General features: G+C 43.6%; 1 protein-coding gene across 11 annotated transcripts in view; it reads right to left on the bottom strand.

The window, feature by feature from the left end:
• The window catches only part of TENM3 (teneurin transmembrane protein 3), a 434875-nt gene extending 412692 nt beyond the window's left edge, over positions 1-22183 (bottom strand). For all 11 annotated transcript variants that reach the window (XM_054202752.1, XM_054202736.1, XM_054202738.1 and 8 more), the window contains exon 1: positions 22077-22183. The gene's annotated coding sequence lies outside the window, so the exon portion shown is untranslated. The remainder of the gene's footprint in view (positions 1-22076) is intronic.
• Positions 22184-24279: the final 2096 nt, after the last annotated feature.

Raw genomic sequence — 24279 nt, 5'->3', positions numbered from 1 at the left:
GCTGAAATCACCAGACACCCAAGTTGAGGAGGAACAGCCTTTAGCTTTCTCCTGGTTTTACAAACCCTTTGCAGAACACTGAAAAGCCTTGTTCTCTTTTACTGTCTATTACTTAGGAACAAAGGGCACCTCTGCCATGCCACCTGCTTGCGTGCTTGTGGATCCTGACACAAAATTTTCATTAAAGAATAAGAAGAATAACAGTAAATATCCTTCACAAAGATGAAGACGATCTTAAAGGCTCACAAACCTAAAGGCAAACTAAATTTTCATGTGCTCCGCTTCAGTTCTCCTCCATCCTAACAATCACACAATTTCCACGTGTAAAATGGCTGACACTGTCCATCCCTTCAAAGCATGGGCCTCTAAAATCAGCTTCCTACCAGAAGCGTCTTGGATGTCTGTGTATGTTTTAGACCGTGAATATTATGAAAAGTATCTTGCCTCCCTCCCCACCATGGAAAGCCTCTCATCAGATGGCACAAACAAAACAAACACATGGAATAGTGAGAGGAAGGGGCTGGCATTTAAACAATTTTATGAGCAGCACAGTTAATTAGAATCATAAAATGGCTTGGGCTGGAAGAGACCTTAAAAACTGTCTCATTCGTAGCCCCCTGCCCTGGGCAGGGACACCTCCCACCAGCCCAGGTTGCTCCAAGCCCCGTCCAGCCTGGCCTTGAACCCCTCCAGGGATGGGGCAGCCACAGCTTCTCTGGGCAACCTGGGCCAGGGGCTCACCACCCTCACAGCAAAGAATTTCTGCCTCAGATCTCATCGAAATCTCCCCTCTTTCAGTTTAAAACCCTTCCCCCTCGTCCTATGGCTCCCCTCCCTGCTCCAGAGTCCCTCCCCAGCTTTCCTGGAGCCCCTTTAGGGACTGGAAGGGGATTTAAGGTCTCCCCGGAGGCTTCTCTTCTCCAGGCTGAACCCCCCCAGCTCTCTCAGCCTGTCCTCACAGCAGAGGGGCTCCAGCACTTGCAGCATCAATTAACCCTGGTTTGCTACGGATACCTCTAAACTTTTCTTCTCTCTCCATCAAAGTGTTTCTTCTTTCCTTCTCTTCATCCCTGGAGGGGTTCAAGGCCAGGCTGGACGGGGCTTTGAGCAACCTGGTCTAGTGGGAGGTGTCCCTGCCCAGGGCAGGGGGATGCGCTAGATGATCCTAAAGGTCCCTTCCAACCCAAAGCGTTCTGTGATTCTATGAGATAGCTCATGCTGTGGGCAACTGTTGAGGTGTCTCCCCTCTACCAAGCCACCTCGACTCACAAGCATTCTGGGAACTCAATGCCTTTGCAATCTTTTCCTGTCTCTCCTGTTTGTTTGAAATTGGCTAACAGGTTCAAAATTATTACAGCAGGACTGAGGCCCACATGGTGGGATCGTGTACACTGTGTTTCTTTAGAAAGCCAAGCTAAAAAACACAGAAAGAAATAATGAGCCCAGGGAATAATAAAGGAGATGAATTAAAGGAAAAAAATACTAGATATTTGAGAAGCAAATAATAACACAGAATGAAAAAAAAAAAAAACCAAACAAACCCACAAACAAAGAGGAATAGGAAAAAAAAAAACCCTACAGAACAGTATGATAAGAAAAGCAATCACTTAAATGCTTCAGTAACACCTCTGCATTCTGTGTACATACACGTCCTAGGCTTTATCACATTTCACTGAAGAACACGCTGGTTTTGTCTGCGCAGAAGAAAGGCATGTAACCACTGAATAAGCAGGGAAGTTAATAAAGCAGATATTCTGAAACAATTTTATGCATCGATGCACTTGTATAACAATCTTTTAAATATAACCATGATCCCCTCCCTGTTGAAGATTTTCATCAGCTTGGTTCAACTTAAGTTATTTGCAGCAGCCAGAAACCCCAAGGGGCTTGCTACCTTAACTTTAATTTCCTAAAAAAATGTTTACTTTCTTCCAGATGGCAAGATTAAATTACGTAAACACTGTCAGCAAGTTGAATCCTCAAATGTATTCATTTCCACCGCAGAAGCTTCAAAACCATCTATAATTTTGTTAGTGATGTTTGGAAACAGCTGTAGCTGACATGGCTGTGCGTTGTATGTGTCAGCGTTAAAGGATTAAATATTCTTAACCCCCAACGGAACAAACCTGCTCTGGTAGCAAGACGCAGCGTAAGGTACATCGGAGACCGTTACTACAATAGGGATGGCCTCTTAGTTCATTGATAAACCAAAAGGTCAGAGATGCTGTATTTGGCTTTCCGCTGGAGAAATGTTGGGGGAGGGCCAGAATTTAAGAAATACCGGTATTTCTAAATATCACACGGTTTGAGGGACGTATTAAGCTTATTTCGTGGCTATAGAAAAACAGTTTTTTAGATAATATTATGCAATCTGAAAATAACGACATCATGCAGTTCTACAATAAGAACTTTGGAAAAAATAAAAAGATCTTTTATGTTCCATTTTCTGTGCATGCTTATATAAAAACATAATTTATACAAATGACGTATCACATGAGTAAATCAAAGTGCATACTTATGAACAGTCTTCCTTGGGAAGGATCATTGATAGGACTCAATGGCCCAGGTACGTTACGGAAACCAGGAGCCACGCTGATAGGAGCTGTAGCTCCTGATATCTTCACCTAAGTCGGAAAGGTCAAAGGCCAGGAATCAGACGCAAAGCTGTCTGCTTCACTCTCCTGGTGGAGGACTGACGGATGGAGTGACAACTTATCATCGTTAGGAGAAAAACAAGTAGTCTGACACTGGCAGGAAGGAAGGTGGCCGTTCCACTTGGCTGCGACATACACCTTCCCACCAGTGATCTCCATGGGGCTGAGGGAGCAAGAACAGCTCCAGCTTGGATCATGAATAGAATGAAAGACAGCATCTTTAACTTAAAAAGAGGGCAGATTTAGATTAGATGTTAGGAAGAAATTCTTTACTGTGAGAATGCATCAGGTTGCCCAGAGAAGCTGTGGCTTCCCCATCCCTGGAGGGGTTCAAGGCCAGGCTGGACGGGGCTTGGAGCAACCTGGTCTGGTGGGAGGTGTCCCTGCCCAGGGCAGGGGGGCTGGAACTAGATGATCTTTAAAGTGCCTTCCAACCTAAACCATTCTGTGATTCTATGATCTTTATAAAGTTATCTTACAGGGGTTAAAGAAATTAATAAAGCTGTGGCTTTTTATATACGCATATAGATTTATGCTCATAGATTGAGCACATATACAGGTCTCAAAGCACTCTTCTATACACATTCCTGACCCTACTACTTCATGGCATTTTCACATTAAGATGAACAGAAGAAAATATTTATAAGTCATGTTGCAATTTCCTTGTCTACACTTGCTTAGAAGAGTCTCCTTTTTGTAAAGTGCCTGATCCTAACTTGTCCGCACCAACGGGAGCCTTCTCTCCAGCTTGAATGGCAGCAGAGGTAGGTCCCATCGCTGCGGAAAAACAGGAAGTGGAAGAAAAAACTGTGTATGAACAACATGATTGCTGGCACCTTCTTGGGAATTCTGTGAACTCTTGCGAAAATCAGATGATGAATTAGGGCTGCCCTGGAGAGTTCAGCGTTTCAGCAGATCACATGAAAAACTCATTGGTCTTAGTAATACCAGAGAGATTTTCTCCTTGCAGATGGCACCACCTTTTTTTTTTTTTCCTCCCCTCTTAAATATTTCCTGAGGTACATTTTAAACTCAATGTGTTTTTTCATTAGGCATTCGTGTCTTCGTTCTTTCCCTCGCTTTTCAATCCAGCAAGAAAAGCTTTCCTTTTTGTCTGCTCCCACCCTCCACTAAACACTTCCAAGCCCTTTCAGAGGGTTGCATGATAGGGAAGAGCAAGAGAGAGTCACCTTTTCCCCCTTTCGAGCCCCACAGGCATTACCAACCCACTTAATTCCAAGTCTAACTGAGATTTGAGCTTCCGTTTCCTCACTTCAACACATGACGATCCCGGCTGTTCCTTTTGTCCCATCAATTTAGGGTACGCTCTGGCAGCGGAGACACCGAGAGCCGTATTCTGGGGCATCAAAATGAACATCGGCAGGAACAGACTGTTCCATCAGTTTCGACGCCACTTTCCCACAGATGCAAGCTGTTCCGTGCCCTGCCATTGGGAGAAAGTTGTCCTGTGGCAAAACGCTATATAATCACTATGATAAAAAAGAATAAAAATTAATCTGCCTTCACTCATTTGAATCATGGAGGTTTTTGCGCGTCTGGCATATCGCACCCCAACTGTAATGCACAGTAACAGTTTGGAGGAAGAAACAGGACGGCAGAGCAGTGGAACAGGTATCTATAAAATTATTAACTTTCTTTGTAAATCTTTACATGCTTATTCGCATAGCATGCAAGCAATTATGTAAGTAGAAATGTTTTCTGAGTGACATAACACTCTAAAAAGAATAAGCTGGTGATTTACAACGACTAGCTTTATTTCTTTTCAAATCCAATACAACCCTATATCTCATATGTTTCTTCAGTCTAAGGTTAAAAAAAAAGAAAAAGAAAGATGTTTACACAAAGTATTTCGCAACAGAAAAACGTAGACTCTGCAGAAGGCACAGGCAGCCTGATACACAAAGAAAACGGCACATAAAATGACCCCTGTATCAAAGTTAGAGCAGATGCACACTTGCAAGGTCACTCTACCACCGCTGTTCAGACTAGGTCAGCTTTTGAAGACGTATGACTTCAAGCCCGCTTGTTACCCTGACACAGACCTCAGAGGCGTATGTCTACCTTCGTGCTAGACAGCTTAGCGGAAGTGTCCTTACTGCTCAAGAAGGACATGGAATCCTACGCTGACAGCCCGATGCTCACGCACACGCGCAATAGCGGTTCCAGTTGGCAGATGCTCTCAACGTTCAGACTTTTTTTTTTTTGAGCCACTAAAACAACCAGCTCGCCAAACGCCTTGATTCCTCACCCCGCGAGGAAATCCTTCCGTTCCACTAAAGTCGCAGGGAGCGGGCTGCATCGTCACGATTCACAGGGATGTCAGCACCTGGTCCTCAAATCGGAAAAACCCTCTGAAAGAATTGCTTGCCATCGGTACCAGAATCGCGCGACTTCTCCCGCATCCCCCTGCGTTTGTTAACCCCGTGCCAACCGAGCAAGCTGCTTCTTCCATCCTGAACAGACCCGCTCCTTGTGCGAGGAGCGAGAAGCACAAAGCCCCTCCAGGCACTTCAAAATCTAAAATGAGAAATAATGACAACAGCTACACAGGATCACTAGGTAACATGTGTTTTCCAGAAAAAAGTATTATGTTAAACACGTCAGCAGTGCTAAACGCTAAAAACTCTATGGTCAGACTGCACAACACTTCAAAATAAGAAGTGCAGATGAAAATGAGAAAGCCGTAAAAAAAGGACACTAAAAAAAAAAAAGGAGAAAAGAATAAGGATTTAAATCAAACTGACATTGAGCCAGAATAGCTCACAAAATTCAAGCTGAAAGAGTCACAAAATCATCTAGCCATCCTCATGGACAAATCAAAACCAACCATCTCAGACACGTACCACAGATCACTAATGATCAGCTGACAGCAGAAGAAAGAGAAAGGACATTTCTTCGAACTGAAATTCAATTTTCTGACTCTTTTCTGGAGGACAAGGCATTCATTCCAGTGTCACGTAGTGCCTTCTGAACAGTGACCCACGGACCAAAGCAATATGCAAAGCTGCGGTTCATGATTCACAGCTCAACGAGTCTCCTCCGAAAGACAGCTTAAAAATCTTACTTCTCTAATCTTCCTTTTCCAAGTTGCTCCAAGGACGTTGCATAACTGAAATTAGAGGAAAGGCGATGGATGAAGCATTCTCTCCACTAAAGTAAGCTGTCCTTAATCTCAGAAAGCACAGAAGCCTTTGGAGGCTACGTATTTGAAGCACTAAATGAGTACGCCTTTCTCATCTTGGTTCTTGTCTGAGAACTTTCCATACATACAATGAACGCATCACCCAATCGGGAATTCTCAAAAGACATTTTTCCCCTCACGGAACAGTAATCCCTTCTGGTGAGCTGCATCCTCCATCCCAGCCTTTCCACACGGATGCAGATTATGGACCTGAGGATGCCGAGCGCTGCCCGCAATCTTCCCCTGGCTCCAGGGGAATACCACTCAACCGGCAGCTCCACCGCCTCCATCCAGCCTTGTCCACCCCAGCAAAGCTCAGCCACTGTTTGAAACCAGGTTAGCATTAACTACTCCGGTGAGTAAACTGGTAAAAGAGGGTAAAAACCCATTAGGACTCAACAATATGCATGTAGACTAGAACACCGCCTGCTCACCTTGGGTTCACGGGACAAAAAAGGAGAATTAACGCTGGAATTATCATTGTTTTATTAGACAACACAGTTTTATTCTTCTTTTGAATAGGTAACTCATTGTTGAGTCACCTATTTGAATTTGGTTCATGGGTAATTTGAATAGGTTCATGGGTGAAACATGCTGCTCTACATCATTATCTTTTCTTTCAACGCTCCCTTACGGAGAAGCACGCTCAGGCTTCAAATATTGTCAGTACCTTCACCTTTCTAATGTTTCCTTTCCTTGAGAACTACCTCCTCTGTGAGACACCAACATTCTCTTAAGTTGCAACTAGAAAGAGAGAAGTAAGCTTGTGATCCAGAAAGGGAACCGAAGAAATTCTTTAAAAATTTAATATTTAAAACAAAAGTTTCTGCTTTCTTTCTTTCTACTAGTGGATTCTAAGTCACATAGAAATATGTTGATATAGTTGCTAATGCACTTTTTTTTTTTTTTTTTTACTTTAGAGGGATTGGGGGGAGAAAAAGTTTAATTTTATACGCATTTTAACTGTGATCTATACAAATCTGTGAAATCAGCTATCTAATAACGGTTCTGTAACACCAAAACAACAGACTTCTATTACCCGAGTTACAGGATGTTCTCAGTCCGTGACTAAATATAAAACATTTCACCTCGATGACTTTTTCGTCTTTGGTTCATAGCTCTATAGGGTAAGAGGCAACTAAGAAAAAAGCAAGAGATCTACATTCAGAAGGCGCACCGTGCACCTTCACGGGGACATTTTTGAGACTACTTAATTTAAGGCCACGTCTGTGCTACCACGTGCGCTGGAAAACATCCACTGTTTTCACCGATGGTGGCAGCAAGAAACTCATAGTATTAAAATGTGTGAGCTGCTGAGACTGTCACCTAAAAACATTAACAACATGGTTAGTCAGCACCTCTCTTCTTCAAACACAACCAGCAAAGCTTTGCAGGGAAATGTAATCACACTGGAATTAGGAAGCCGCAGAGGCGGCGGGTGATTTTTGAACCAAGGGAATTGAATGAAATGCTTTGAAGCGTTGGCCGTGTCAGAGGACGAGCAACTCAAAACCACGGCGTGACACATCACCTTCGTGCTGTGCAGAAGCCGAGAATCATAGAACGTGCGGCTGCTGCCAGAAAACGGTAAGAATGCACTCGGACAAAATTATGGGCAAGCCAAAAATAAGCCTATAAAGAATATGAACCATCTTCCACGCAGGCTAATTAAGAGTCAGGTTACACGAGGGCTCTGCTCTAAGTTCTCGTGGTCCGACGAGCAAATCGCCTTTCATTGCCCCAGCGTTGGGGTCTGTAAAATAAGGGTAAACGTCATAGGTTTTTATCGCACCTAATAAACTCCACTGGTAACTTTTATTCGTGAACTACTGGAAGGGGGTTGTGGTGACGGTTGTGTTTCAGCCTGCAGTGACAGCCGTCCTTCTGCTCTTACTGGGGGGAGACAAGCCCGCACACACTGAGAGGGCGAGCCCGGGACAGCCATGCGTACAGGGATTATCTGCTGAGTTACGTCAGAAACACTGTGCTGCTGCCAACATGGGAAATAAGGATGGGTTTTAATTTTTTTTTTTTTTTTTATTCTTTTCAATCTAGTATACTTCATTTTGAAACTGTTTACTTTGCCACATTATTTCCATTTCATTTTTCTTCCCTTTGCATGTCCAAAGCCAGCCCCGCGTGGTCCAGGACCACAACAACCTGACCCAAGGCTCCAACTGACAACTGTATTTTTTTTTTCCCCCTCCGGAAAGATAAAAATCAGATGCAAAGAAGGGACTTGTGCACTTAAACTGGGATTTGGGCTGGGAAGCAGGTAACATCCCTTAAAAGCGGGAAGTGCCCATGTTCTACCTGTCCTAGCTTTGTCATATACATGCATTCATGTTGTAGTTACATGCTCACTTTAATCCCACATAATCCCTTTAAAAAGTGCACTCCCAGCCTTCTTAGCAATTTCTTATTCCCAGCTTTGGCCACCGATTCCTTCCTCTTGCGTGCCAGCACTAGCAACCGTACTGTGGCACCAGGCGGCAAATTGAGCTAGAAAAACTAACTCAAAAAAAAAAAAATTAACTTGGGAGAGGGGGGAGAAATAAAAATAATCTTTCAGACAGATAAATTCTGGCTCAGCCCAAAGGCATACCAGTGCCCGTGTCAGCACCAGAGCAGCAGCAGGAATGAAGGGAAAGGACATTTCTGGCAGATTAAAGGAAGCTGTAGGTTTTCCCCGGCTCAAACGCACGCCCTAAGCATCAGGCTGCAACAACACATCCCCCCCCCGCCACCCGCCCCCACTTCGCTGCCCTCTTGTGATCCAATGAACCTTGAAGTTCTTCACGGGGAAGCAGAACAACTTCAACGGGGTGGGGGGCCGGGGGGGGAATAAAAAAAATAAAAGCATCAGCATCATAACCTATAGCTAAGTGATGATGACCTTCTCCGGGAAAAACCCGGAGCTGAACCGTGCCGCCCTGGCACAGCAAGGCCGCGGGAGGCACAACGGTAAATCCATCAGAGGATGCGGAATTACCTGCTGTCACATCAGCTGGTGCTAAAGGGGAGGGTTAAAGTGCCAGAACCCCCGTGATCCCCTTACATATATCCATGTCTGGAAGGAGAAATAGGCGGGCAGAGGGAGAAGCTCCATAAATAGCTGCATCTCCGCTTCGCAACCCCGAAGCCCGGCTCTAAATGATCAGCAAAGACTTTGGGGAAAAGCTGCATTATGAACTGCGGTTCTTTTTTCAGGTTTGCTTCTATCTATCCCAGGTTACTCTTTCCTTGAAAGCTTCCAAGGGGCACAAACCGCCAACACGAGCATCGACAGCATTAACACCATACTGACAACATCTGGGTTCTTTTGTTTTGGTTTTTGTGTTGTTGGGTTTTGGGATTTTTTTTTTGGTTGGGTTTTTGGGTTTTTTTTGTTTGGTTGGTTTTTTTGTTTGGTTGGGTTTTTTTGTTTGTTTTTTTTTTTTTTTTTTTAAATCCTGAATACAGAAATGTGTGGTCTAGAGAAATCAGCCCTCTTTACGGTCTCTGTAAACACGCACCGATGGCTGCGACATCCCTTCTGCTGCTGGTTGATCTCCTGCAGAACTGCAATGCCGTTCCAGAGCAAGTGAATCACGGTATCGTTGCTTTTGCTTCTATAAAACAGTATATATGGGGGGGGGGGGGGGAACAAATACACCAGCCCTACTGTATGCATGCACACAGACAGTTATTGGAGGGGGGAAAAAAAAGAAAAAAGAAAAAAAAGGCAGTCTTGTATTTCAATTTCCCCTCTTTTATTTATGGTTTCTCTCGGTTAGCCCAGTCCCCAAAGTCTTCTGCTGTGATGCTGAGTACAAAACAAAGCAATTCGCAGAGAGGAAAAAAAACACAAGTTCCAAGACCCCATTTCTAGGACCTCCCCTTCTCCTGTAGGTGTTTTGAAGTTCATAAGCCAGGAGAACGTAGGTGGTGTGATGTTCCCTTTTTTAAAATCATAAACCAAAAAGGGCAGCCCTATCCTCCTTATATTCCTGCCCTGCACCTACCGCGCCGCCGCGGCTGCCTGCTGAACTGGGTCAGCGGGCTGACTACCAACCTGGCAAAACATAAATAAAGAGAAAAAAGTAAAAAAAAAAGCCGGAATGGTCATTTTTCCACCATACCACTGCTCTGAATTCAGTATACGGCCAAGCAAAGAGCCGAGCTTCTACAAGGGAGAGGGCAGTGGAGAGGAGGACAGGCCGTAAAGGGGGCAGGGTGGCAATTTTTTATTTTTAAAGGAAGTAGCTTATGAAAGCTTAAAATGTTAATCAAACCAAAACCTTGCTTGCTTTTTTTTTTTTTCCTTTTTTTTTTTTTTAAGACAGTTATGAACCACCGTAGAGGAGATGAAAGAACAAGCAGTTCCTGCGCTTGTCACACAAAAAAAGTCATATAAGCCATCTTCTGGAAGTAGAAATTGGTATCTAACAGTTGTTTTCAGCCATCAGGGAGAAATATAACAAGGACGAGTGAAAGAGTCGGGCCAGTGGCACAGTAAAGGAGGGCAAAGAAATATTAAGACCAAGCTTTCAGAATCCCTGAAAGTACTTTTGATTCGTAGGATATGAAATTAAACTAAATACATTGGTAATGTTATGAGTAAAAAAAAAAAGTCTACAGCCATTGTCTACTTAAATTTTTTTAAAATATCGATGAGCTAGAGGAGTTTTAACTTAAATGCACTTAACCCAATTTTGGCACACTTTCTAATCTAAAATTCTTGGCATTGCTTTCAGCAAAAATATTCAAAATAGCAGCAGATACAGTGCTTATCGGTTAATCTGTTTATCATGAAATAATGCATAAACTTTTTTTTTCCCCCCTGAAACAACATCAATCTAAGCCAGAGCTTAAAAAAACGTATACAAAAATGTCTACATATTTGCAGCAACATTTGTTTCTGCTGTGCAGATCATCTGTGTTAACGTAGAAGTCAAGATCTTATTTGGGGGAGAATACCCAACCGACAAATTGATGATGAAATAGCAGTTTGGAAATAACAGGATTTCAGTTTGAACATTAAAAAAAAAAAAAAATAACGCAAAACTGAAAACAATTATTTTTGTTCTGGTTAAACAAACCCGTAACTTCCACGCTATTTTTACAACTTACTGTTGAGGATGTACGTACGAAAGCCAGCCTGGTTAGCTGAGATCACTAAACCCAGGCAACGCTTTGGGCATCTGGCAAAGGAAGTCTACTGGAGCCAGTGTCCAACCTCCCAAGCAATGGAGAGAAGGTCTTAAAGACCTTCACAAAGCCAAGATCCCTCCTAGGCTGTTTCCATCTCTTTCCCTCCACGGCATCGGTAGAAAACCGAAGCGCTGCAGAAAAAGGGCTTCATTGGGCCTTTGGGTTTCAGCCCAGGGGGCTCCAGCCCACCCCGTCTCCATTGCAGGTCCCCAACTGCTGCTCCATTCCACCGTAACTAAAGGCTTTAAAGTCTCATCTATAGATTGGAAGTGGTTTAACGTCGATGTGATACGCGGTGCTGTAGCTTCAGTTTAGGCGTTACGTGCTACACGTCAGCAGAGTCTCTTCACATCCAAAAAGTTGGGAGTTACTGAACATTTTTTTAAGAAATTATTTATTTCCTTAATGTTAGAAAACCAGCATTGGTAGCTTGTTATTCTTGTCAATTCTGCAACAAGCCACATGAAAAAAAATTCACCTTAGAAAAAAAAAACTACAGATTTGAGACTTTCATATTAAGTCAGTTAATATCATCTTTAATCCAGCCTCGTAATAAAAAAAAAAAACTCAATAAAAAGCTGTTAATCTGGGTTCCATACATGACGTTGCCCGTAAACAGTAATGCTATTGTGCACTTAATATAAACCAGCAAACTTAACTTCTGTCAGGTTAGCGTTGTGTAATAATTAGCAGGTGTGTGTACTAAAGTTAAGCTAGTTTTTTTCTTTCTTAACAGTTGAATCAATTTTGTCAAGTTCGTAGTGCAGGTCCACTTACTGCACGCTAACAATCATTCTAGAATTTGAAAGAAGTGCTGAAAAAAAGACTTGTTAATACAGTTCTTTTTTGTGATTAACATATTAAAAAAAAAAAAAAAGGTAACTTCCAAAGGTAAAATAGCTCTTTTCAAGAAATACCTTGAAGTTTCCAACACAGAGGGTGCTCAGCGTGCTTGTCCACTCCCACCAATCCTTTTGGTGAGTTAATAGAGCATCTACCTTATACGAGCAGGGTGGATAAAAAATTAGCCCTACAACAGGTTATAAAACAATAACATCAGTTCATTAAAGCTGATTAAAAATGGGAATACTACGATTTTAATTCTGAGCCCGTTAAACCAAACTGTTCTTGCAAACGCGGTCAATGGAATCAGCATTGGCAACACCGAACCCAGATGTGATGCCCAACTAGTAAATTCAACATCCCCAAGAAGGATCGCGAGGAGTGCGGCCAGCAAGCGTGGAATCGCAGAATAATTTAGGTTGGAAAGGACTTCTGGATGTCATCTTGTCCAAACCCCTGCTTAAAGCAGGTCTAATTAAATCAGGTCTGTACTAGTAAAAAAGAAAAAAAACTCTCAACCTCTGAAGCTGGAAGCAAAGCGCTTCTTGGGAACGGTCCCAAGAACACGTCCCCAGTCTGAACTGCAGAACCGTGCCCAAGAATTGTTTGGGGGGGGGACAGAACTGGTGCAGATCAAAACGCTATTAAGGACGCTCTTTAAGAGTTAAGCCATATAGATGACTGCATCCCGGCACGTGGGGAAATCACAGCGTGGTGTTAAATATGGTGGTAGAGGCATAACCTCATCATGCTCCCTTTTGGACAAGAGCGCCCTTTGCTGTGGACCAGCAAAGAAACGGTCATTGGACTTGCCTTTTGGAAATGCTGGGGGCGGAGGGGTGGAAATTACTTTAAACGCGTTTAACAATAAGGTTTGGCTGAGGAGCAGAGTGCTGTCAGCACAGCTCAGCGCTTTATGGTCTCTCCGTGAAAACGGGATGGTTCATCAAGTCATTTCTAGTCAAGTATTTACTAAAGAAAAACGCAATGCAAAGGTAGACTTGTATCAAAGGTTATGGGCGGGGCGTGTGATCCTCTATCAAGATAAAAAGAAGCAAAAAAACCCCACACTGATTATTCTCAAACCTTCCTCATCTCAAACAGCCTGGCCTCTGACAGCCAGGAGCCACAGCCCGTATTCCACCGATCACGGGCACAATGCCTGTTCGCTCCGCCGTCTCGTTGAAGTCCCTGGAACTACCAACCGAATAGATTTATGTAGAGATTTGCAGAATTAGACTCAACAACAAACATATCAAAACCACCCAAATTCCTATTTCGGTCCTAAACTCACATTTCAGAATTCAGAAGCTGAGTTTGAGAAAATCTGCACGCCCTAGAACCCACGTGATAAAGACATGGTATTGGTAATTTAAGAAGAAAAACTGAGGTACTCGCAGGTAAAAAAAAAAAATAAATAGAATATATTTTCTGCTTTCTTTGAAAAATAAGGCTTTCAAACGAAAAATCAAGATGATTCTACTGGCATTTTAACTCTCCCTGGATAAATAAAATCTGATACAACAACGACCACCGCAAAGCGACCAACCGAAAAGTTTGCATCACATCAGCGAATACAAAATATTCTGCCCTCGACTGTCGAATGAATTTGAGTGAGTGTCGCCATTTTGATGGAACGAATTTGGGATTTTGGGCCTCAGGAATTCTACCTCCTGATGACGACATATGATGGGGAGAGCAGGGGGGAACACCACCACTCGCATCCCTTTTTTCAATGGCAGGGTTTAAAACCTCTAACGGAGTTAAAACATCTTGTTTAAAAAAAAAAAAAAAACACTTCTGTAAAACACTGGAAAATATTAACATTTCTATTACTAATTCTGCACCGAATAAGTGAGAGTTGACTTATGCAGCTAATATTAAATTTAGATATTAAATACATGTCCGTATTGTATGCAGCCTAGCTGGAATTCACTAGATTAAACATACTAATTAATTTGGTCATGGTGTGTTTTGTATTATAATTCAGCATTTATTTATGAGGCCCACATATTCCGTTTACTGAATTTAATGACTGCACTGTTCTTAAACATATCATTAGAAGTGCAAACATTTTGTATCATTAACCCTGTATCATTCCACAATTAACGTGAAATTATCAAAAGAATAATATAAGCGGCTATGCATTTTTAAGCCACTTAAAACATTTCTAAATGTAATTATAACTATTTCACGCTAAGTGAGAGTTGATACTCCATTTTCACTCTAAGATATTCCTCACTCAGGAGAGAAAATAAAGCCCCGGCTTTTCTGATCACTTATTACTTTTAAGTTCCCTGTAGAGCAGTCATTCATAGAGGTATTTCTGGGTTATCACACGTTTAGGTAGAATTGCTCCCTCCTTCACATATTTCTTGCAGTCAATAAGATGAAAACAGGCCACAAACATGAATATTCCATTACAAGGTGGGTCTTGTTTCATGGTCTAATAACACACGAATGACTGAAAAACCTTCTGAAAGGTGACGCGCATTTCTGCTCCCAGCATCACCCAGACGTCACTCTGGGCCTCCCACCCTAAGGGTTTCGGGGGGTTGTCGACACCTCCCAACATATCGGCCTCTGCTGAAGTCACACACTTCTGCAATCGCCAGACAAACCAGGGGGAAAAAAAAAATCCTCCTATAATTTTGTACTGCAGTGCTCGCTAAGTCAAACTGCATGGAATGGTCAACACACGCATGCGCACACGCACACACATATATATGTATATACACACATATATATATTTTTGAAAGCTGCCAGGAAAGCTTTTAGTTCATCTGCCCAGCAATTTATATCAAAATCAAATTGTTACTTTTGAAAATGAGACAATTACAAACGGTGGGTGGGTGTGTATTACCATGGCAAGCAGCAAAGCAAGGTATGAAAAGAACCCTTCCTAGCGCCTCTACCGTCTTACACGCAAAGTCATCTCTTAAATCAGACCCAAAATAAAAATTAGAAACTATAATGCTACGGGGCCCTATGTTGCCCAAATTCTTAATTTTCCAACCAGTTACGGACAAAGGGAAGTCAAATCTGAAGACTTATCTCAACTCCTATCAGCCTGACTCACCCAATGCAAGCTAGAACCCCTCAGCCTTCCCAACAATATTTTTATTTGTTCGGTCCGAGCTCAGACAACCATTCGTGGAGAACCACAGCGTTTCTCAAGTTCCACCATCACTGTAAAAATACAACATTTCTGCCTTCCGAAATGGGAACAGGGGTGAACAAACTGCGGTTTAGGAGCTGCTGCCTGAACATTCAGACTTCCGATGACTTTGCCTTTGCTGCTAAAGCGCTACACAGACGCTCACAACTCATAACCAAGATTTCAACCAGCTGATTCATTGGAACATCAAACCTTTCCTCTGGTTCTGGTTGCGTAGGTTTGGACGCCGCCACTCAACCTTTTGACGTGGAAATCAAGAGTCTCTCTTAAGGGGAGCAGGGAGACATCAAGCACTTCATATATCCAGTAGCACGAATAAAGAATATCTTTCTAAGAAAAACTGATTTACTAATATGAATTATTTTCTGCTTTGCCAAGTTCACTAACAGAACGAGGTGGGTTTTTTTTTTTCTTTTAATGGAAAATAACGTCTGAGCCCTGGCGATTTTCAGGGGTACCAGAGCCTATTCAAATTAGCAATGTATTTTATAACTGGGAAGACGTGAACTGTTCACACGCAAAAAAAAAAAAAGATGATTTACAGTGAAATGTAAACTGAGCATAAGCTGTACAGGTTGTCACCTGCGAAGTCAACGGCGATGTCCCCAGTGAGGCTGCGCTGGTTTGCTTTAGCTGGGCACATCCTGGCTCCACACGCTCTCAGTCATAAAACCAAAATTACGCCACCTCCCCCGGCCTTCCCCGCGCACCCACCCTGACCCGCCTGGGAGGAGAAATACCAGCAACACAATCTGCCTTTGGATTTTTGCTAGACAACTGCGACACTACTCACTTTCATAAAGCTGCTCAGAGATCATTCGTCTCGTGAGCGTTACACCAGTAGGAAAAGAGATTTTTTTTTTTTTAAATAAATGAACAGTGGCCTGCGACGAGTAACATTTGATGTTTTTGCGTTAAAAGACGCTCCTGTCATTCAATTACAGACTTCTTGAGGGGAGCGCCGGTCAGTTTATTTACGTGGCACTCTAAGCATAAAGTTTCGGTAGGATTTCTTTAAAAAAGGTCAGACAAACGCTCCAAGAATTATAATGAGAATGGATGAGGCCTTTGAAGGAGGACGCAGTCTTTCATTTGCTAATCTAAAGTAACACTTAGGAGCTACGATGATTTCTTCAACCACCACATGTCACCCGCTCCATGACCCAGGCAAAGGGTATCAAGGACTCGTATGATTTAGGAAACTATTGCTGTATTATGGTAAATCACGTGCTGATGACATCCCTCCCCCCCCCGCCCCAAAAAAAAAAAAAAAAAAAAAATTCCAACGCGCAGCTTTCAATTACAATTCCTGCCAGGGAAAATATTTTAAAATTTATATTTCACCACTGGCAGGAGTTTTCTTAAGACACTAAAAATTGTCACGACTCAAATAAGGAAATAAGACACATTAGTTCCTTTGTATGTTGGTTTAACTGCTGTCAAAAAATACTATTAGAAATTCGACACAACGCTGGAAAATAACACCAACACCACTACTGATTTCAATCCAAATTCAACACCAACAGAGCTTTTACGATAATATTTGTTGGTTTTCTGCACGGTTGGCCGTACCGTTCACAGGAAAAAACTGAAGTTGTAATATCTCAAGATTTTTTGCAAACTGCTATTTTACACTTGTGAAATTCAGATGCAAAAAATACAGATGTAAAGGTTAGATTTTGAATTTAAAAGATTTACAGAATACAGATTTTCGACCGTCATCAGAGAAAGATATTCTTCTCCCTTTTCAAACAAATTAATTGAAAGAGTAAACAAAGTTTTTGCCTGTTTTGTACTAAAAATTTCTGCAATCATTCCGGGGAGGGGAAGAAAAGAACAAAACCCAGAGAAACACAGACTCTATTATTAGGTAGTTATAACCCATAGCTAACACATGTTAAGATTCTCATTTTAAACATTGACCAGAAGCGTGTTAAAAAAAAACAAACAAACCAGTAAAGTCAACAAAAATAATTTAACACTTCTTTTCTTGCGTTGAAAACTGTTTTTGCTTTCTTTGATACATGAAGATGGCATTTGCATTCATGAAAGCCTACAGCAAAGTTGCTACTACAACCTATAACGTGTGTTTAATATATGAAAAGAAGGTTTTAACACCGAGCGATGCCACTGCCTCCCAGTGCAGTAGCACGTAGCCATCCAGGTAATTTGCTGACTTCAGTGGACCTGCAGGGTACGTTCACCAGTGCAGAATTTACTACAGCGCTTCCCAGTTTCTAGCTTATTTTTTTTCCCCCCTTGCTGTATTTCTAGGCACTCATGTTTACAATTACCTGTTTGGTTTTTTTTTTTTTTTTGGAGACACAACCACGCACATCAAGTACCGACAACCTCCATCCGTTACACAGGCACAAGTTGCAAAATTTAAAATAATCAGGTCAGCTAGGCTTGGGCTTCTCTGTCGGATTTCAGTCTCAATTAGAAAAGCGTCCCCTCGCCTCTGCGAGACCCGTGGCGCCTCCCAGCACAAAAATCAGTTCCGGGCTTAAACTACTTATCTTGCTCATGTCACCCAAGCATCACCTTGGCTTAAAAAGTATTTTACAGCAAAAATAAATATACTATAGGATGAGAGTGTGTATCATGGGGCCAGACCTCCACCTAAGGCAGCAATCAGAGATACAGTTTGTGCTGTCTTCTCCATTCCACAATACATTTAAAAAGGTTATTCCCTTTGTATTAGTTCAGTAGCGGCTATTTCGGTTACAGTATTAAAACAAACCTGTCCTGACAACGTTTCTTCCACAGCAAAAGCCTGAGCCAAGCGGCGTGGGGCACTTACAGCCTGGTACTCGTCAACATTTTGTAATTGTATGAGCTTCTCATCTGCATAAGGCCGGAAATATTTTTAGGCAATGCTTCAGCTGCAACGTGCTGGGTATTGTTTACATGCACACTTACACTAAGAGACTCGTGTAATTACCTCAATATGCGAGCTTAAAAAAAAATCCCTACTGAATGCAATTAGCGTGTCTTGCAAGAAATACATAAATAACTACAATTTAGACTGAAATCACTATCCTGCTAATAGACGCACACACAGAAACCTTCTTAGAATTGTGTTTACTATTTTCAGAGGTTTCTCTTTTTTTTTTTTTTAAAGTTTGGTCTTTTTTACTTATTTTTCCTCTCACTATTGAGAAATCTGTTTCACCTCAACTTTAAATATTTCCGCAGCAGCCCATGGCCATGCACCGTCGGTTCCGAAGGAAGCGGTGGCGAAGCTGAGCCCAGAAGGTGCACAGAGGGAACGCGCAAACATTTCAGCAGACACCGAAACAACCCCTCCCCTTGGTAGTTTTAAAAGGAGAGAAAAAAAAAAAAAAAAGAAAAGTAGCAAGTCTTTCGTTACCTACGCAGGCAATATGCGAGTAGACGTACACCTTGTCACCTGCAACCGGCCTCCCGAGTTTTGGGTTCAAGCGCTAAAAGCGTTTAAAAAGAATCCAGTAGATGTGCATCGTTACACAACGCAGTGATGCTCTGAGCTACTGCTTGGGCATTACACCCAGCGCTCCAGACTGCATGCAAACACCAGTTTAAGGAACACCGGTCAATGTAGGTTTTGGGTTGGGGTTTTTTCCCACCCCCCCCCCCCAAAAACCACACCTTTCCCCCCCTCCCCCAACTACTCCACCGAGCTTCATTCAGGCCACCGAAAGGGCGCCCAAATCTCCTGACCCCGTGCTCAAACTCTTGGGAGCCCTAACACTTGTTTGGCAACAAATCACCTCTGGAGCTGGAGCGGGCTCGCTATCAGTCACCACCACCTTAATTCCCCCTAATAAGGCAGGTTTGGGATGCAGACGGATACATTGTGAAATGCTGTATCTAAAATTGATTAAAACAGCACTCAAAATGAATGCAGCCCTCCAAAGCACTTCTTTGCTCAGAAACATTAATCTCAATTATAAGGAGAGCTTCATAATGGTAATGCTTGGTATGAAAAAAGTATGAAATAAATCAGGTTTTATAAGACACAGCAATTAATCAGTTTTAGAACTAAGAAAAGGAAAGGTTGTTAAAGCGGCGCATTTTTACAACGGTCCTCTTTAAAGCCTCTGTAACCTCCAAAAAATTAAATGTTTAGGGTTTTGTTTTAATTGCTCAGCTGACAGCATGGATGTCTATCCTAACTTTGGGCTTCCAATATATTTTACCACAAGCTAAAACTCTTTGCAAATAATACTACACTACTATGAAGTTAAAGCATTTATTTTAAGATCACAAGATACCCCTCAGCCTAGGAAGGGGAACTGTGTGCAAGCATCTTGAAAAGAACTTACTAATTTTACCAGTTAGCCTGGGAAAAAAAAATGTATTCCATCAAGCCAAAGTTTTCATTATAAAACACCGTAATTATTTCTGATAATTTTTTCTGCAGTTGGTACTGCGCAAACTTGCAGGAGCTAAAGTCACATTCTCGCTACATTTGCTAAAAGAGTAAACCTGAGGAGTTTACACGTTTTCATTTAATAGAACAGATTATACAGTAAAGCTATTCTTAACAGACAACAATAATAGTATATAGATACGTTAATCTGATTAACAATCTGTAATGTGTAGTACCACAGTTCAAAGCTGCCTCTAAATCTTACACAAGTGCAATATACTTGCATAAGATTTTTTTTTTTTTTTTTTTTTTTTTTTTAAGATTTCTCTTTAAAAATTTCCTATTTTCTTTTGTAGACTGCCCGAGAGAACAGTTTCCTATAACCGAAATGCCGCGTTCAGCACAGGAAATGCAGTACCCGCTATAAAATTAAAAGTACTTCTGACCTGACGCCTTAGCATTAAGTCTGTGGTGTTTTCTTTTGCGCCTGTACAGCACAATGCCCCTTCGCGAGCAGCACCTGATCCTCGAGTCCCTGAGCACTCTCGGCTTTTATTGGGCCAAACCCCAAACTGATGCAAGTCAGGGGGAGTTTCTGCATCAATCTCCGCGGGCATCCGTCTGCAAAAGGCTCCCCCGTTTCAGCCCGAGGTGAAGGTACTTGGACTCGGAACTGAGCCCAGCCCATAATCTATTAACTGTTGGGGCCAGGAGACGACAAAAACATACTTTCAGGTTGATTATTATTTCATTTTCTGATATTTTAGGGGATTCGTGTCAAATAGCTCCTTATTAAAAGCAGCTATTGTGGACTGATTCATAACTTTAAATCTAGTTCCTATTACTAAATCCCTTTTTTCCCCTTTTCCATTTGAAGAGAAAATAATTACTCCTGGCTCAAAGAGATTTGACTGAAGCACCAGTCTTAACTTGCTAACTGGATTATGAATGTATTTCTGGATTTTTTTTCCCCCCTCTCCAATAAATATTAAACAAAAGATTCTTCTTAGTGTGCTCAACTATTTCTTCTACCAAACAGAATCTTTCATCTCGGTGTTTACTCACGTAAACTCATTTCACTTTTTAATCTGATGAATGCATCTAATACTTCACTACTGCTGGCTTTTTTCCCCTCCCCTAATTTACCAGGCCATTGAAAATAACCCAGCAAGTTCAAAACAGCAAAGCTAGGAATTGTAACATAATATTATTTTTCTCAGTCTATTGTATCCTCCCCAAATTTAAGTGATATATTTTCCATATATATTCATACCCATATCGGGCCCATTCTTCCTAACTATTCTTATATTACACCAAAGTACACTTTATGAAAATCTTTCCTTACATACAATATTAAGCCAACCTCCTAGATATGAGTGCATTAATAATTCTGAATAGCACTTCGATTATTTTACAAAGGAAGAGCTCTGTGTTTTTCATCAGAGAGTGTTCTACATCTTTAAGTGTTCTACAATTAACTTCTCTCTAAGATAACTGACCATAGATGAGCAATGTTTATACTTCAATATGCTCTTTACTAGACTGAACTTTAGGTTGCAAGCATCCACAGAATATTATTGTAACTCTGCAGTGGAACGATGCAAAATGCTTTGCATGAAGAGGTATATATAATATGAATCAGGCAACAGACAAATAAAAACAAACAAGGATCCAACTCAGAAGGCTTAACGTAAAGGACACATGATATTTAGAAAGTACAGAAATAAAACTGCTGAAGTTTTCTTATAGAAAGAAGTAGTTTCAACCTAAAAATTTAGAACTGTGTGATATCGTAAACAGCTCCTATAAAAACTTTTCACAGGCCGTGAGCACATAAAGATGCCCTTTTGTCTATTTTCACCTTGTTACATCACTTTCCTTTAAAGCAACTTCACAACAGAAAAGTTTTAAGCCCCCGGAACCAGGGGCCTGCTTCCTACACGCATCCCCGTAAAGAAAAACGCCCACCAAGACCCCAGAGCTGGGTGTCACCTCCGCCGGAGACACCCCCTCCCCTTTCTGTCCCCAAAGCACAGGGACGCACCGCGCGTTCTCACGCTATTTTCACTACAATTTAGTGAATGAATCATCAAGAGGATGCTCTCCTCGATGGCTTAGCCCCACAACTCTCCCCCCTCCCCCCCCCCAAACACACACGCTTCCTTGAACAGCAAAGCCACGGTGGTACCTCCAGACCCCCCGCCTGCAGCGGAGACACCCCCGCGGAGGGGGGGAGAAACCCGCGGAAACACCGACCAACTTCCAAACCCACCCTCAACTCACCGGGATACGCGTTTCCTCGCCCCCGCACCGAAGTGCGGACACTTCCATCCCTCCATCCATCCATCCCTCCATCCATCCCTCCGTCTCCCGAGCGCGCCGGAGCCGGCTCGGGGGAAGCACCGAAACCCGCGGCGGTGCCGAGTCCTGCCGGGAGCGCGCACGCAGCCGGGCTCCCGCCGGGGCCGCGCAGCGATGCTTCAACAGACCCAGCACCGCCCCCCCCCCCCCCCCCCCAAAACACACAACACCCCTCCGCTCAATTTTCCGCGCCGCGGAGTTTCCCCCTCAAGTTGCGCTATCCCCCCCTCCCCCGCCTCCCCTTCACCTCCCCCACACACACATACACACTCCGCGCCCGCGTAAGCCTACCTGGGGGCGCCCCCCGCGGGAGGGAAGGGCCGCGGAAATCCTCCGCACACCAGCGCGGGGAGGGCAGAGCTTTCTCCCTCCCTCCCTCCCCCCCCAGCCCCGGCCCGGCTGGCCCGCTCGCCGCCCTCCGCGGGCGCGCAGCGAGCCTGGCCGCCTCCGCGCAGCCGGCAGCGGCGGCAGCAGCAGCGCGGGGGAAGCGCGGCGCACGCCGGCACTTTGTCAGGCTGGGGCGGGCGGGAGCGGAGGGCGGGCGAGAGCGGAGGGGAGGGCCGGGCTGAGCAGGAGGAGGAGGAGGAGGAGGAGGAGGAGGAGGTGGTGGAGGTGGAGGGAGGGCCAGGAGTTGCTGCTGCACCCCCCTTCCTTTCTTCCTCCCTCCTCCTCCTCCTCTCCACGGGGGTTTACGCGCCCCGCGGAGTCGCCTTCCCCCGCCTCCGCGGCGTGGCGGGTGGGGAGGAGCCGCTGCTCCCCCCCCACAGCCGGGCCGGGACCGGCTCCCACGCTGTTCCCAATCATCGCATCCAGCGCCGCGGTGATTTTGGGGGGGGGGGTCATCCGCCGGCAGCACTTCAGCCTGATGAGCGGCTCTTCTTCGCCTGCTCCTGATTGCGAGCGCTTAATGAACTTAACGCGGCTCTCATTACGCGCTCCCGGCGGAGGCGGAAAGCTTCCGTCCGCCGGTATTTGGGTTTGGGGTTTTTTTGTTTTTGTGGGTTTTTTTGGTTCGTTGGGGTTTTTTTTGGTTTTGTTGTTGTTTGTTTTTTGTTTTTGTTTTTGTTTTTTTCCCGCTGGGGAGCGGTTTATTTTTAGCAGGGGAGGGGATGAATTTTGGGAAATAAGCCGTGATTCCCTACAACCCGGTGCCGAGGGCCCCCCGGGAGCGCCCCCCCACCCCCGGCACCCCCCGACCCGCCTGGGCACCCCCCTTTTTCACACAGGAGGTAGAAATTAAGTAAATGAGCATCTTGGAACGTTTAGCTGGCTACCCGCTGCAATACTTTGAATTTTCTCAAACTTCAAATTCCCCGAGTCCGTAAGGAGAGGTGCGCCGTTACGTTCGCTCTTCGAGGAGGAGGGGGAAAAAAAATAAATAAAAAAAAAAACTAAACAAACCCTATTATTTCTGAAAGGACTGGGAGGAAAATCTCTGTATCCCTCTGAAATGAGTGGGAATAGCTCCTAGTCCTAAATAAAAGGTTACGAGGAGCATTGCTATGGTCCGTCCAGCAGTTTTAGCCCGCATGCCAGCGTTTTTATCCTCTGGTTTTTACCCCAGTGTTTTCCATTTCTCCAGCCGAGGAGTACCTGGGTGTTTAGACCGACCCGACAGGGCTGAGATCAGCGTTGGAGAACTATCGGCGGGCACCGCACACACAAATCTCCAGCATCACAAAGCCCCGTTGTGCAGCGAGTGTAATAGAAACCCACCAACGTTTCAAGCATTTTTAGGTGGGCAGCCAATGTGTAATTCGTGGTACCGGGCGCACAGAAAACAAACCCGTCATTTTATTAACGGGAACCACTTGTTTTCATCCAAGGTGAAAGAGGTGATACCACTAAGCAACTACTTTTAAATACAGCTTTGGAAAAGTTCTTCTGAAGGTAGCAAAACTAAACCAATGGGATGGAAAGGAACAATCTGCACTGATTTGGGGGGCGACTCTGGAGGGATGGGATTTCATTTTAAAAGGCAGGAGTCGCAGAGACCTCCCCAGACAGAGTTCTGCGCAGGTGAGCGCCCAGAAGATAGAGGTAGGACTGGAATCGTCCTGACCTTGTCTTTCAAATAAAATACCCCACAGGGGTTTCAGTCCTTACAAGGAAGCACTCCCAAGTGGGAAAATGTGAACGGCACAAAATCCTTTGTTACAAAACACGTACAGGCTCGACACACAGGAATGATCCTAACCCTGAACGTACCCCAAATGCTATAATTGTTGTTGCACAGGACACAAAATAGCATTTCTGCTAAACTAAACGGTAATCTTGTAGAGTCAGGGCTTTACGTACGGTTTTCCTTTTGGCTTACAGCCCCCTAGCACAAAATTAAAAATTTTATTTTGCAAATGCAGATATATAAAAAGTGGTGTATTTTTGCACTGCTACTTCAGCCACTTGCATCACCTCAGCTAAATCCATTCATCTACTACTAACTTGAACTTTTTACCGCCTCCAAATACATCGAGTGAAGATGCTCCTTTAATTA

This window comes from Rissa tridactyla, chromosome 5, assembly GCF_028500815.1.
Source record: "Rissa tridactyla isolate bRisTri1 chromosome 5, bRisTri1.patW.cur.20221130, whole genome shotgun sequence".
Taxonomy (NCBI): domain Eukaryota; kingdom Metazoa; phylum Chordata; class Aves; order Charadriiformes; family Laridae; genus Rissa; species Rissa tridactyla.
The sequence above is the reverse complement of the archived record's forward strand: the minus strand, read 5'-3'. Positions and strand labels throughout refer to the sequence as shown.